Below are 12,099 nucleotides of genomic sequence, written 5' to 3'. Positions count from 1 at the left end.
GTATCCTTGAACAGAAGCTGCTCAGGCCATCAGGCTTCCCTACTCTGCTTACTCCAGCAGAGCTCCTTCTTCCTTGGCTGCAAGTGGGAAACTGCCTCTCTGGCCTCAGCCTGGATTACATTTATATAGGTCAGGCCCTGCCCCCTTCTGGTCAGCTGACCAACTGCAGTTGCCCCGGCAACCAGCGCCTGTACTTCTTTGTAGGAGCAGGGCACCGAAGTGCCCTGCGACAGAGATTCCATAATCTCTCTGGGTAGCCTGTTCCAGTGCTTTACTACCTTCCTAGTGAGAAAGTTTTTCTTGATATCTAACCTAAACTTCCCTTGTAGCAACATGAGACTGTTGCTCCTTGTTCTGTCATCTGCCACCACTGAGAACAGTTTAGCGCCATCCTCTTCAGAAAACCCACCAGGGAGTTGAAGGCTGATATTAAATCCCCCCTCAATATTCTCTTCTCCAGACTAAGAAGTCTAGTTCTTTCAGCCCTTTCTCATAAGTCATGTTCCCCAGGCCTTTATACATTTTTGTTGCCCTCCACTGGACTCTCACCAAACTTTTCTCATGTCTTAAAACAAAATAGTTATGCAATTCACCTGTCAGAAGCCATTCTAATATCTTCTGTCCTAAAATTTGGTGCATGCCTAGAGGGATGCTTCATAGTTATGTCACTGTGAGAGGAGCAGGGGATTCACAGGCAGTAAGAGGCAAAAACAGAAAAGAGAATGTGACAGCAAACAAAAGGCAAGCTATGTGCATTTTTACCTTTAAAATTGAAGAAACCCTGTAAAAATAGTGGTCAGATTAAAATCTTTTCCTTGCCAGTTTTTTGTGCCACAGTTTTCTGTTCACAGGACATAGGAGAAGGAAGTAAGTGACACCAATAAACTAGTTAAAATATGTAAATTAGTTAATCAGAAAATTGGCTACAAATTTGTTCTCGAAATGTTTTCACAAGATAATTTTGCCTGACAAAAAGTGTGGACATGCAAATGACAGCTCTATGATGCCCCACATTTTGTGGTGCCATTTACAAAACCATCCATGGGGCACCATTTTCAAAAAACATGGCTGGACATGTACTTTCTTGTGCCTTTCCTTCCCCTCAGTCAGATATTCCACAGTTCTTCCTTAGAAAAAGAAAAATGAAGCCAATAAGATTTTGTTACATAAACAACTTCAGGAGTTGGCCTTATTTTTTGTAATACCCATAAATCTGAAATATTTTTCCTCTGTATAGTTTGTTTCTTTAATCTGAAGGAGAAGCAAAGAAATGTAGATTTGATTCAGCAGGAGCACGAGCCACCCAACTCCTGACTGAAGGGTGTAGCAAAAATATTTATAGCTTAAATATATATGTATAAATTACTTTTTATCCTTTCAGTTGCATGTTACAAGAAACACATCTAGGAAAATCAGACCAATAAAAATCAAACAGTCCAGGCAGGGCAGGAGGGAAAACAGGTCTTATCCTTGGGTTTCCTATTCCCTTACCTTCTTGAGCTTTTCTGTTCTCTTCCCCTTCTCTATTTTCCTCTTGCTTCACCAAAAGAAACCATGACTCTGGTTCACCCAAACAAGTAACTGCCACAACATGCTATTCCCTCCCCACCTCCTCCCATATTGCATACGGCACATGCATACCTCTCAGTCAACAATAACCAAAAGTCCTTATTCCACTGTTGTGAACTGTAGCTGACAGGGGAACCCAAAAGTGCTCATGACTTCATAGAAAAGCTCTATGTGATCCTTGTTGTGTACTAAGGATAGCTTCTTCTAATACTTTTAAATTATAAATAAAAATTAAATGGAAGGATTTTTTTTCATTCTGAAATCACTGTCAATCTACAGGTACATGCATAAAAGGACTAGAGTCTTGAACTAGAAACAGCAGAACACACCTGGGAACTTTGGACCTGACCCTGTTCTTGCAGAAGATGGGGATAAGGGAGGGGCAGGGAATATCAGTAGAAATTTGGCCCTTGATTTCATCAACTTCCTTTCTTCCAAGAGTGTTTGCTGCCTCTGGTTAGTGCTGTAATGTTGGGTTCTGCCCTCTGCAGCAGGGCTGTGCAAAGCTTCGGATCATGATTCAGATTCAGAGATAATGTGGACAATTCAGAGGCCAAATCTATGAGTCTGAATCATATCACTAGAAGCTTTAGGCTTTCTGAATCGATTCAGAAGCTCCAAATAGATTCAGAAAAGATTTGGAGATTCTGCCGTAATAGGGAATCAATGAAATATCTATAACTTTGTTGTTTTTTGCCTGATTCAGATGAAACTTGCAGGGATGATAGCTGTTGCTGGGGGCATGAAAACTGCCAAGTTTCAAGTTGATGGATTGAGGGGGTTCTGGAAAACTACACCTCAAGCTTCTGACAAGCAAAACTCATGACATAGGTGACCCTGTGTGTGGGTTAAGGTACAGAGGGGTGAAAACTGCAGGGTTGGTAGCCCCTGCTGTAGCCACTAAGCCTGCCAGTTGTCAAGGAGATAGGTGCAGAGGGGGTCTGGGTTCTGGGACCCTGCACCTCTGGCCACAGGCAGGCAAAACTCATGACATGGGTGGTTGTGGGACTGTGCGTGTTCAGGTGCGCACCTCCTGGTGCTGGGGCCTCTGCACAACATGGCAGTGTGCCCCCGTGAGGCCTCCTCCTCCCCTACAACCGTGGTCCAATCCACAGCTGTAAACGACAGCAGGTCAAAATAATTTAGCTCGCTCAACACCAATAGCACCAGAAGCATTAAAGGTATCCAGACAAAACTGTCACATAGCCTTTCTTTTTATAAAGGAATTGACAGCAAGAAGTAAAGATGTTGTGTTGGATATATGTTACTCATGGTATGTGATGGCTTATCTTGTGTTTTATGTGTATATGTTTATTATGAAAAAACCCAAAATAGTTAGAAAAATATATCTTAGGAAGCTTTTGGGTTGAAAAATCCTGTCAGGCTGAGGAAGCACCTGTAGCTGATGCGTCTCCTGGTTCTAGATAGAATGAATAGTAAAGAAGCCAAAGGCTGGCCTGGCATGTAATGCAGGCAAGAAAGCCAGTCAGTGAAAATGGAAATGGAGGCATCAGGGGGTGAGGGACAGGCTGGGATGAAGGGGAAAGGGGTGAAAGGGGGATGTAGCAGCGCAGGTAGAAGTTCAGAGGTACCTGGGGAGTCAGATGTTCGAGTTTTGTCTGCTTGCAGCCAGAGGTGCAGGGCCCCAGAACCCAGACTCAGCCTGCAATTTCACCTATCAGAAGGCATTACTTTATGGTTATGGCTGCCAGGCTCAGGAATAGGTTCTCAAAGGAGGTGGTGCTCTCTCCTACCTTGGGGGTCTTCAAGAGGAGGTTGGATAGATATCTGGCTGGGGTGTTATGATCCCAGCACTCGTTCCTGCCCAGGGCAGGAGGTTGGACTTGATGATATATTCGGGTCCCTTCCAGGCCTAGAAACTATGAAGTCAATAGGATTCTTCTCATTAACTTCAGCAAACCTTGGATCCATTGCATATTTCTCAATGATGGTTACATACAAGTTTGCAGACAGTAGAGCTTTTGTGAGAACTTTACATTAAATGTTGAGTTCAACTTCTGCAGTATTCTGCCACTATGAAAGGTGGAATTTCAGAGGCAACAGCATGATTTCAAAAAAGGGACAATGGTGTCAGTGGTCAACAGTTTTTGCCTTAAAATTATGGTATTCTGAATAATAGACACAAAATCCTTTGCGTTCTGTAAAAGCAGCAGTGCACGCAAAATACTATGAAACAAGAGGTCAATCAATAGATATTAGTATCCTCTCATTGTTTCAGTGTCCAACTCATTCCTATTTGGAGCTTAGTTGCACAAGATTCATGTACATCACACTGAAATAAAAGTTTATGAAGACTCTTTGCAGCCCTCTGCAACAAGGGGCATAGTGTTTTCATTGACATAATCAATGTACAGTAGAATGAGTTTCACTGAATCCATTCATTTGTTGTACGAACCACTTGATAATTGTATAGTGCTTGCATGTCACTAGGTGTAAAATGTTTCCTTAGATCTGTGTGGGGAATAATACTCACAGAGCTTTTCTGAAAAATAGAAATCCATTTGATTTACAGTTTACACTGGTAGCCTGAGAACAACTAAGAGTCTCAAACATAAAAGCTGAATGTTTTGCTCTTTCATCCATATTTAGACACCCAAACCAGTAGCCTGAATTTTAACAGTGCTAAATTCCAAGAATTCTGACTTAAGTCAATGGGAGCTTTGAAGTGTAGAAGATTTTTTGAAAGTCAAACGGCTAATTCAGGGGTTGTCAAGTGGGGGGTACTTGGGAAGTCCCCAGTGGCAGCGGAGCAGAAAAGAAGGGGCACTTCCATTTCGCCAGCAGCACTTCCAGGTTTGCTGCCAGTGCTTCTGGTTTCGCCACGGGGGACCCCTCTCCCCCCTCCCACTCCTCTGTCTGCTGCTGGGGGACCCTCTCCCCCACCACCTCCCTGCTTGGCCAGGGGACTCCCTACTTCTGGACTGGCCACCGGGGTATACCAACCAAAAAAGGTTGAAAACCCCTGTGCTAATTGAAACATCTAAAAATGGTGAAAAATCTTGATCAATATTTCTTAATATCTGTGCAAAAGGGTGTCTGAAACTGGTGGTGGGACAGTTCTGTTATAGTTTAAATTCTTACTTTAAAAAAAAACAACAACAACTTTTTTAGGAGCTGATCTGGAATCAAGAAAACAACTTCCTTTGACCTCAAACAGACGTGGAGTCCAGCCATCTTAAGGCGAATAGCAAGTGCATTGCCAGTGTCCAGCTCTTTTCCAAAATCTAAATGTAAGTGTACCCAGTTCTGAAAGTCTGAATAAGTTATCCATAATGCTTAAGACTAAGCAAGGCAATCTTAAAGTAAAGTCATCACTAGGATCTTAAAATAATCAGCTGCACAGGACAAGGTAAAATACTCAAGTGCTTGCCATTTGCTGAAGTCCTTAATTTTAAACAGAAAAAAGATCTCCAGAATCAATTTCTTTATGATCATTGTCAGTGTGTTTTCCAAGAAAGTAAAGAAACTATTCCATTTGATAAATTTCTATTTTTCAGGGGGAGGGAAAAAAAAGATATAATTTGTAGCATTTCAAGAAAATGTTAGACTCTCTTGCAAGTTTTTTCTTTTCTCTCTATAACTCTGGTTAAAGGATTCTGTATATTTTCCAGGGGTAAGGATTTGTTACAAATTTATCTGGGGAAAGGTTATTTTCTAAAGAGAAGGACAGGATGAATTGAGATATGGCTCATTGGAATTTAGTGAACCATGATAATTATATACTTGTGATATCCAAAACGTGTGCATGCAGTAGCAGCAGGAATATGTTAGACATCATCATGAATTTTAATGGAAATTTTTCTGACAAGTAGACATTAGCTCATTGTATAGCATCTTATGCATGACTATTGTTTGTTTTCAAGTGTGACTTCTGGAAGAAAAGAAGTCATTACTGCTTAATATTCTACACTATGGCAGCTTCCTGCAGCTTGTTTTGGTTTTAGACAGCAAATATTAAAAAAATCCACATGTTAAAAACTGTATCATGGAGATTCCCCACATTTTGTAGTGTCCTTATAATGAGGAAAAAGTCTGTTTCTCTCTTAGGGAGGAGTACCACAGAGCTTAACTGAGAGGGAACCAAGAAAGTTCTACAAGAATAATTCTTAAAAAACAAAAAAATCCCCCAAACAAACAAAGAAAACAATCAAACACACACACATCACATCTGCTAAATTCCCTTTGTGCATTTATATGACCTTTTCAGTCACAGGATATTTTGGGAGACATTATAGGCACTAACGATGCTAAATTGTCTCTGGTAACCACTTCACCAATTAGTCAGATAAAAGAAGCCGAAGAGGGGCCTTGCCTTATACCCTTGGAGCTCTTTACAACTAAAGAATCCAGCCCATGAGAATTAATAGAGAAATAAGATTCATTCTATTGGATGATTAAATCTTCTCAGCGCATTAGGTACATTGTGAAAGAATGAAACAGGCTCTCATAACCTCGGGGAAAAATTCTACAGTGCTTTAATCAACCATTTTATATAGGCTTGGCAGAATTAAAAAAATTTTTTTTGTTATCATGTTGATGGCTAAACAATGTTTATTTTTTAGTAATTTATTTATTTAAATGTTCAAGATTGCTCAAAGTTGGAGGGGTGAGGCTGCAGACAATTTGGTAATAACAGTATACTGTTAAAAGCTTTATAAAAATAATGTAAAAATATGTATAAATCAATAAATGCTTTAAACCACTGTGTTCATTCATCACGAAAGAGGTGGGCAGGCAGGGACCAGAAGAGGAAGGCAGTGGCACTCCCAGAGCTCTGGGAACACAGGGAGCTGCAGTGGGCACCCTTGGCCCCCACGCTTAACTGGCCTGGCCCAGGCAGGACTCTAATGCCACCCTGCTGAAGTCTTGAATATTCTTCCCCACTTCTCCCCCTCTAGGCTTTGGGTAGAGGTTTGTTTAAGTAGCCTATCTCCCTCCAGCCAGCTTCCAGGCACAGGAGCAGCTAATTGCTTCCTTGACAGGTCATTAAGCTACCCATTGTTTTCCTCTTTAATCCTCCTGTCCACTGTTCCTACCTCTCTTTTTCCCCTGTCCAATAACAGGGGTGAGGGTTCCCCGTTACAGACCCCTTTCTTTAAATTTTGATTTTTAACGGTGGAAATTGTTTGTTTGCGGGTGCACAGTGAAATCACCATTCATCAATTTTTAATAATCCAATCCTGCCAAGCCTGATTATATAGAAAGGTGACTATTTTATAGTACATTTTAAAGACTTTTTCCTACAGTTGTCTTATAGTATTACACAGCCATGTACAATGTTTCAAGGAATATAAAAGTCTAGGGCTCCAACATTCTTGTAGTTCAGTAGGAAACAAAAATTATGAATGACTAAATATTGTGCCAGATAGCTTAAAAATTAGAACCACCATTAATACTTCTTTTTGCAAAGGTAAGAAAGGCAATAATTCAGATAAAGGGAACAGAGGTGTAAAGGAAGTGATCAATGTCTCAAGAATCAGTGCCAGAGTTGGGACCTGTGTCATGATACCCAAGTTACATTCTGATACTTTAGCTGTAGCACTCCAAGGTATCAAAATTAACACCTTCTTTCAGAAACACAACTAGTTAGGATGGAAAGTATCAACCTTTAGTGCAAAATGAGAAGGACTGCAAAATATTTACTACTCCTCCCCCACCTTTTGTTTTTTCCTGCTCCAGTATACTCCATCTCCAGCTATAAAGTTTAGGTCTTGATAGGAATTTATCCAAAACTTAAGGGTTTTCAGATACAGATCCTGAAATGAAAGGCTCTATATTGTGCCCTGAAAGTCTTCTGGCATCAGTATCAGCTGATGAAGACATTTGAAAAGCATTTGGATCTAATAGAATTTCTGAGCTCCAACCAAAAACAACAATCTAATTGTCTCGGCTGAAAGGGAGGCTCAGCTTTTGGGCTTCCTGTAACTATATCTCCTCATCCACTGCCCTGCCAGGTATTCTTCAAAAAAACAAAACAAAACAACCCCAAAACACCCCCCCACACACACACACACTACATTACAATAGAGCAGGTGACAAAGGAGGGAAGTATATAATTTTCAGTGCAAGGCAGGGAAAAAGGTGCTTAACAAAAAATGCAGAGGAAATCAAAATAGTGTTTGTCAATTTTAAATGACTGACATGACAGGTCTCCAAAAAGAAAAATCAAACATCTGAAAGTAATTGCTATACTTTGAGATTTAAATTTGCCTTTTTTTATAAGAAATGTGGTATTTAAAAATGCAGTGTGTTTTACTATGCATGGCACATGCTTTAAATCGTCTCAGCTTTCTATGCTTAATTTCAGGGCAGGTTTAGCCTCACCTCAGATAGCACCAAATGCACAACTATGGTAATTTTCAAAATTATAATAACCGGGGGGGGGTGGGGAGGAAGGAAATTAGGAAAAGTGCTGGATTGAATAGTTTAACTTCATATACTCCATCTGATCCATAATGCACCAAGAAAATATTCAGCATAGCCCTGCCTTACGTATTCAGGACCAAAAGCACGACTAAGCAGGGAAATATGGATATTTTAGTTCACATAATCTTATGCCCTCCTGTCTGTTCCTATTGCTATTGCAATCTCATCTCTACCATCACCATATACTTTTCACCAACTGACTCCCCCTTCACTTAGACTCCTGTATACTCCTCCCCTTCTCTCCCTTCCAACTCATATTCATTCAAGTGCCACTTTGTCCTTTGCCAGGTATTCTGCTTATTTTTCAGTTTCTTACCTTATTCTGGGACCTGCTGGTACTATGTTATTTTCACTGGAACTTTAGTTATAAATACTTAAGGGACCAACTCTCATTTAAATTTAAGGAGGATTTGAGTAACTAATTTCTTTGTTTCCTCCTTAATCACTCAGTTCAATACACAAACATCTGAAACTGATGAAAATGGAGAAGTCCCGAGGTAGGCTTGACCCACATGAGCCACCATATCAAATTGCTATTATACAATGAGGAAACAGGTGCCTCCCTAGATCGGGGCAGTAAGAGAGAACATGAAGTCCTCATCTTTGATGTTTGAGAAGGTGGAATACTCTGGTGGGGGAGGAAAGGACTCAGGCAAGATTTGGGTGTCTCCATGAACACTCCCTACCAGCTCTCATGAAGAAACACATCATGATACAGCACATCCTGGGCCATTGGGAGAGAAAGCCTGTAGGATACAGTGCTCTTTGAATCCTTGCTTCTTCACTACCATAAACCAGATGTGGGAACTATCATATTTACTTGAATATAAGATGACCCCCAATAATTAGATTCTATATATGGAAAATTTAAGTGTTATAATCTAATTATTGGATGTTTGCCTGGAATTTATCCTCTCTCACTGCTACAACGTGGAAAATTAACCTGGGGGAAGAAGGAGGGGAGAAAGAGTCAAATGGCCCTCCTCCCCACAACTTCTTCCCCCCACGGCCCTTTCCCCCCCACTACTGTCAGACCCTATTTTCCCTGTGCACATGGAAGTGACAAGCACATTTGAAAACACTGACCTTGAAACAAGCTTACCTATAGTAATTTGCATATAGCACCCATAGACCTAGTTCATCTAGAATTGATACATTTTATGTTTTTGAAGCCACTGCAAGTTTTAGCACAGGTATCCCATAAGCCCACTTAAGCACTACTTTTGTACCTACATATATAGAATTAAAACTGTGCATGATATTAGTCCAAAGCCAAAAGGCTCATAGATTCATAGACTGTAGAGTTGGAAGGGACCACAATAGATCATTGTGTCTGACCCCCTGCCCACGGCAGGAAAGAGGACCAAGGTCAGATGACTCTAGCCAGGTGACTATCTAGCCTCCTCTTGAAGACCTCCAAGTTAAGTGATAGCACTACCACTCTTGGAAGCCCAAGCCAGTTTCTGGCCACCCTTACTGTAAAAAAATTCTTCCTAATGTCTAACCTAAATCTACTCTCCACTAGTTTGCACCCATTATTCCTAGTTACTCCCTGGGCGCTCTGGTAAATAGCGCATCACCAATTCCCCGTTGTCTTCCCTTGATAAACTTATAGGTGGCTACAAGGTCTCCCCTCAGACATCTCATGCAGGCAGAAAAGATCCAGATCCGTCAACTTCCTCTCATAGGTTCTTTCATGGAGGTCACTAATCATGCAAGTGGCCCTCCTCTGAACCCTCTCCAGATCCTCTGTGTCCCTCTTGAAGTGTGGCACCCAGAACCAGACACGGTACTCCAACTGTGGCCTGACTAATGCTACATAGAGGGGGAGCATCGCCTCCCTCGATGTGTTGGTCATGCGTCTGCTAATACATGACAAGGTGCAATTGGTCTTGTTGTTGGCCTTGTTACACTGCTGGCTCATTATTTACCACATCAGTAATTGGGCTGGGCTCCAGCAGAGTCAACAGCATTTCAAGCCATGAAGACCCCAGCTCACCACTGTTCAGTAGGTGCGTGTACTCCAAATACTCCCTCTCCTCCCCCTAAAAAAAGGGATCCACGTGCTAGTTGGGCCCCCACTCATGCCTGGAACTAGCTTTTCTTGTCAGGAGTCCTGGGATCCTTTCAAAAATGTATGTGAAGATGAGATGCAGGGCAACTTGGTCTAGCTCCACCTCATGGAGGATGGTGCCATGCTAGTCATATGCAACAGGCTGAGAGAGGGGCAGTCAGAGGGTGAACTGTTTGAGGTCCCATTTGGTGGAATTTGCCAGACATTTAAGACTGGTGAAAAAAAAGAATAATTGGAAATGGGAAAGAAAGGTGCAATTCAGCTGTTGGAGTAAAGAGGAATTTGAGATGTATGCAATGCAGTGGCTTACCATGACTTGAAACCTTCAGTGATGAAGGGGACTGTGCTCAATGATGAACTGCACTAACTTATTTTTGTGGTAGTTTCCCATCAGTATACTTGCCCAATATGGGTTATGTGTTTTATAGCCAAGCTCAGTGTTGGCTGCATTTAAATAAAATTCATAGTGGGTTTCCATTACTTTTGGCAGCAGGCTAATGATAAACAACATACGTAATGAAGTTTCCTTGTATGTGAATGTAAGGCGAGGAGATATCCCCCTTTCCTTCCCCCATACAGATGGGGGGTGGGTGGGAAGGAAAGTAGTTTTGCAGTCAAGTAAATACAGAATATACTGGCCCATATCTACAGTTTGGAAGCCAGTATTTTCAGCTGAGTTAGTTAACTTGAGGAGAAATGGCTGTTTCACCCAGCATGCTTTGGACCATCACTGTAGAATACTGCAGTATGTTACATGTGAATAATACCTCCTTGCCTGCATGACCAATACACTTGATAGAGCCACAAATGCAGAAGTTAATTTCAAAAGTGAAGAAGCTGAAAGAGGAATTGGATGGCAACTCCCATCCTCAATTGCATTTGTACTAAATAAGTCACAGAGAAAAAAGGCTCACAGGGCTTGGAGCCTCTGTAATGAAACCTAAATATAACTTATGTTCAGATAGCAAAGTTCACAGTTTGCAGTGAAACATCATCAGGAATTCAGACATTCTTAGTGGTTTGTTTTTGCTCTCTACACAACATTAAATATATACATTAAAAACCCAGTATGAACTGAGAGAGTTTTCTATATCTCTACTTAGCATCTCCACTCAGTCAAACTACATGAAAAATTCCCTATTGAGCATTCCACAGTTTTTTGAGGATTCTCCACTCTATCAAATGTCATGAAATAAATACCACAAGAGCTGGAGTTGAATGAAGCTGAATTAAGACTTGTTTAACAAAATGAGGACGTACCCTATTTCAGTTATTCCAATCTGCCTGCATTATTACGACTCCAAAACCAGTACTGGGGTGGGAAGAGAACTAAAATGATCACTACTTGTGGGTGATATTCCTTTTCCCTTTCCAAAGAACAGCCATTTGAAAATATCAAAAGATTATAAAAGAAATCATGTCCAGACACTGTTTGACCTGGAGAAGAGTGAAGAGATTGATTTCCATGTCCCCAATAGGATTCATTTCTCTTCTGCAGATGTTACAATACTATTTTTTCAATGAATGGTTTAGCCTAGGTTTCCAACAGTCAGATGAGGATTTAGCATGGAACAATCCCATGCACCATGTATAGGCTGGGGATCAAGCAGCTAAGCAGCAGTTCTGCAGAAAAGGACCTGGGGGTTACAGTGGACAAGCAGCTGAATATAAGCCAACAGTGTGCCCTTGTTGCAAAGACGGCTAACAGCATGCTAGGCTGCATTAGTAGGAACATTACCAGCAGATGGAGGGAAGTGATTATTCCCCTCTATTCAGTACTGGTGAGGCCGCATCTGGAGTACTGTGTCCAGTTCTGGGTCCCCCCTGTACAGAAAGAATGTGGACGAATTGAAGAGAGTCCAGCGGAGGGCAATAAAAATGGTTAGGGGGATGGGGCAAATGACTTCTGGGGAGAGGCTGAGGGAACTATGCTTTTTAGTCTAAAGAGAAGAGAAGAATGAGTGGGGATTTAATTAGCAGCCTTCAACTATCTGAAGGATGTTTCCAAG

The 12,099-nt window shown here is 41.3% G+C and overlaps 1 protein-coding gene across 2 annotated transcripts in view; it reads left to right on the top strand.

The window, feature by feature from the left end:
- Positions 1–12,099, top strand: part of COL8A1 (collagen type VIII alpha 1 chain) — a 155,984-nt gene that overhangs the window by 95,162 nt on the left and 48,723 nt on the right. The window contains exon 2 of one of the 2 annotated variants that reach the window (XM_019548852.1): positions 4,702–4,820. The exons of the other annotated variant lie outside the window; for it this stretch is intronic. The gene's annotated coding sequence lies outside the window, so the exon portion shown is untranslated. The remainder of the gene's footprint in view (positions 1–4,701; positions 4,821–12,099) is intronic. 2 annotated transcript variants of the gene reach the window in all.

The sequence above is a fragment of the Crocodylus porosus genome, unplaced genomic scaffold, assembly GCF_001723895.1.
Source record: "Crocodylus porosus isolate Cpor-Errol unplaced genomic scaffold, CroPor_comp1, whole genome shotgun sequence".
Taxonomy (NCBI): Eukaryota; Metazoa; Chordata; order Crocodylia; family Crocodylidae; genus Crocodylus; species Crocodylus porosus.
This window is presented reverse-complemented; position numbering and strand designations above follow the sequence as displayed.